The following is a 3,851-nucleotide window of genomic DNA, read 5'->3' on the forward strand; positions in this document are numbered from 1 at the left end:
GACTGGGGCAACTTGAGTATTGTAGACAGGAGAATGGTCATCTTACAGGTGCAACGATATGCTTTTTATCTGTCGTTTGTTCACAGGCAAATACTAAGCTGATATTCCCCTACATTAGAACTGTATGCTAGACTGGGACCTGCATTGCACCTCTGCGTCGGCAAAGCTTCTGATCTTAACTTGGAACATGTATGATTGATTAACGGAAAAAGTGATATGGGCGTAAGATGCCGACAGGGACGGGAGGGGGTGGCAAGGAGGAAACATCTTAAACAAAATAAAACTCTGGAGCGATTTCAAAAAACTTGGTACACGAAACTGAACAAAAAAAGTACGATGTGTGTAAGAATATATTGTACAGCTTTCGTGAGGTGAGTAAGAGGGCAAGGCCAGGAGGAATGGCAGGTAAAAAAAAATTGAAATCAGTCAACACTAGTATCTATGCTACATTTTTTGGGGTCACTAAAGTGATTCATCCCAATTTCTATGAAATTTACATGCAAGTTTAGTCGAACGGAAGAATTAGATTCTCTAGGATTATTTAGACGGCACCAAACATCCAATAAATAAATTCCGCATATAGCTCCATTCTGTAAAATTAAGATAAGCATCGACGACGTCAGGTAATCAGTTTGTATTAGATTTATTTCTGCATGCTGTGAGATTATGATTAAAAGTCACACACCGTGGTGACCCAGGATTTCCGTCAATAGAATTACCATGCGGAACAATATGTTGAGAATGTGGGTTTCGCGGGAGGCGTGCCAGAGAGAAATCCCTGCAGTCGCGCAATCCTCTGTGTCCTCGGTGGCTGGGTGTCTGATAGAAAGGAAGATATTGAACTCCCTATAAATGCGTTTAGAAGGCTGGAACTGAAAAAAATAACAAGGCAGTGAAATATTTTGCGATGTCGCTGTTCGGGACTTCTCTTCTGTCCACGTAATTTACCCTGGAAGGAACACACATCAAGGATTTACTGAATGATTAATTTGGGTCTGGGAAATGATGATGAGGAACCGGCTGCAGAAGAAGAAAATGTGCATGCTGATCTGCCACCAGTTGAAGGTGACAGTGAAGGTGCTAAATTGTGCTACTGCTAAAGACTCATTTTTTGAATGCTGTAATTTATGACTGCAATTATCTGTCACCTTATTTATGTCATTTCATTGTAGCCATTTTTGTTACTGTTTTTTGTGAATAAAAAAAAGATGGATAGAGCGTCTGCCATGTAAGCAGGAGATCCCGGGTTCGAGTCCCGGTCGGGGCACACATATTCATCTGTCCCCGTTGACGTATGTCAACGCCTGTAAGCAGCTACGGGTGTTCATTTCATTGTAATTTCATTCTAACGAGATACCATCTTACTATATATAGAATTATCATCATTTTACTAACGATGTCTTGACAGATGATGGAGGGGAAATGACTTGCCGTGAGAAACTGACCTTGCAAATCAATTTGGGTTGATCAACTGCATAACAAGTTAGGAAATAACGGAAATGTCATCAAGAACAAATTTATACCCTTGGGACAAACATACTGCTTAAAGCTGCTATTTCCATGTGAAAAAATTCCAGAGGTAAGGTAAACCACTTAATAGATTCCTAAATCCCAACTGCTCAGGATGGAAAAGGAAGGAAGAAGGAATAGGATTTAACACTCTGTCGACGATGAGATCATTAGAAACTGTCCACATGCTCGAATTGGAGACGAATGAGGGAGGAAGTCGGCTATGATATCATAAACAAATCATCTAGGGATTCACCTTAAGCGGTTTAGGAAAATCACAAAAACCTAAATCTCTATGGTCAGTAGGAGGACTGAACCACCGTCCTGACAAGTACGGGTCTAACGTTTGACCACAGCACCACATGGTAACAGACTTCATAAAGGTAACTTACCACTAATTGGTGTGTGAAATGTGGAATCTTTAATCTTGTAGGGAATATCAATACAGATAATACACTATAAGGAAATACATAACGTAATAAAAATGTAAAGAAAGACACCATAGCAAGGGAAGCAAAATAACTATCGGAGAACATCAGTTAATAGAGAGAACGCAGTTCTCTAAAAGGTTTCAGCTAGCTGCATACAAAGCTCCTCCAAAAAGAACGTAGAAGATGATTCGTTTGAAAAAGATTGTGAAGTACATGAAAGTATCAATCAGAATCATATTATTAATATTTAGAGGATTTGTAACAATATATTGAACCGTAAATCATATGCACATGTGAATATGAAATCATGGTATAAACTATAGTTAACGTGAAGAGTTGAGTGAAATATTTTTTAGAAAAAAGGAAACGTATCTGAATACGAACTTTGATAAATTGCTAAATAAAATGACCCATTCAGTGTAATAGAACTCTAATCTGGAACCTTTCCCTCTATAATGCACCACAAAATTCCTTGTTTAACTCTACAGATCTGCCCTTCCCTAATTATTGTTTTCGACAACCGTTTTCACAACATATTTTAACCACCATAATGCTGCCATAAAATGTTTCTGTAATGGGTGGAAGGACACTTAAAATTTTCTTGCTTAGGTGCGTGTCGTTTTTTGTGTAATTTCTGTTAACAACGTCAGTAACATGACTATCCAGGTTTCCAATAATAACAACAAAGCCTTCATCAGTTCGTCTCGTCTTCGTCCCTAGTAGCCGGGGATGTTCAGCACGTTGGAGAGACATGTTGATACATTTCGTTACAACAAAAGACTGATAAGCTGGGGCTATTCTGGCTAGCTTTATGCCCTACAGGCCCCAAATCTTGATTTCCGGTCATGTGATCATGTCGTCACTTCTACCTTATAAATGTAGAAGGCTGCTGGCTGCTGTTCCCTAGCTCCACGCAGTTGAAAAGTCGTTTTTCTCCTATTTATTGGCAAGCTGCCCTCGTTACAGTCTTGTTAGATCCTATATTACAGTTCATTACCATCCCATAACAGTGTCAGACATACCGACTGCTACAGGATCAAATCTGCACTGAACATGTAATCATAAGCAACACTCCAGAGATAACTTTACCCAACCTATTCTGTTTGTGTATTGAGCAAGGGGCAAAACTGACTGTGCCGTAATCTTATCTTATGACCACTATGAGGCATATTTAATGACAGTAGCATTATGCTGGTCCACTCTTCTTCGAAAACATGTTACCTAATACGATTTCATGAGAACTCCATTGTATTTCTCCGACAGAATCCCATTTCAGTTCCTTGAGCATTTATGTATGGGGCAGTATAGACCAGAATGTTATTGTCTCTGTTATTTGCCAAAATGTGTCTTCGTTCGGCTAAAACACATCCGAACATTATAATGATCTCGATACTAGGATAAAAAGATTATCTTGCAGTATAAACCATTTGTCTCCTTCAGCTGATAATGGTGTCACATGTGGAGATCACATGACACTTTGGAGTAGTAGTTTCTATACAACACACACGCAGGTTGTTTGATGCGATACGCAAATGTTATTACAGATCTCTGAGTGCAAATTTAAAAAAAAAAAATCTATCTTACCCCACAATAAAATTGTCTTAACTGCCTCAAATAGTATTTCCATTAAAGTACCGAGGCTTCTGTTGCAAACTCTAGGTACTTCAACTGTATACTGAGAACTGTACAGTATTCTCACTTTTTGATGTTGTTCTTGGGGTCTTCAGTCAAAAGACTGATTTGCTGCAGTTCTCCATGCTACTCTATCCTGTGGAAGCCTCTCCATGTACTACAAACAACATCATTCTGAACTGCATAGTGTACTCATCTCTTGGTCTCCATCTACGATCTTTATCCTCCACGGTTCCCTCCAATACTAAATTCGTGATCCCTTTGATGCCTCAGAACGTG

Source organism: Schistocerca piceifrons, chromosome 3 (genome assembly GCF_021461385.2).
Source record: "Schistocerca piceifrons isolate TAMUIC-IGC-003096 chromosome 3, iqSchPice1.1, whole genome shotgun sequence".
NCBI lineage: Eukaryota > Metazoa > Arthropoda > Insecta > Orthoptera > Acrididae > Schistocerca > Schistocerca piceifrons.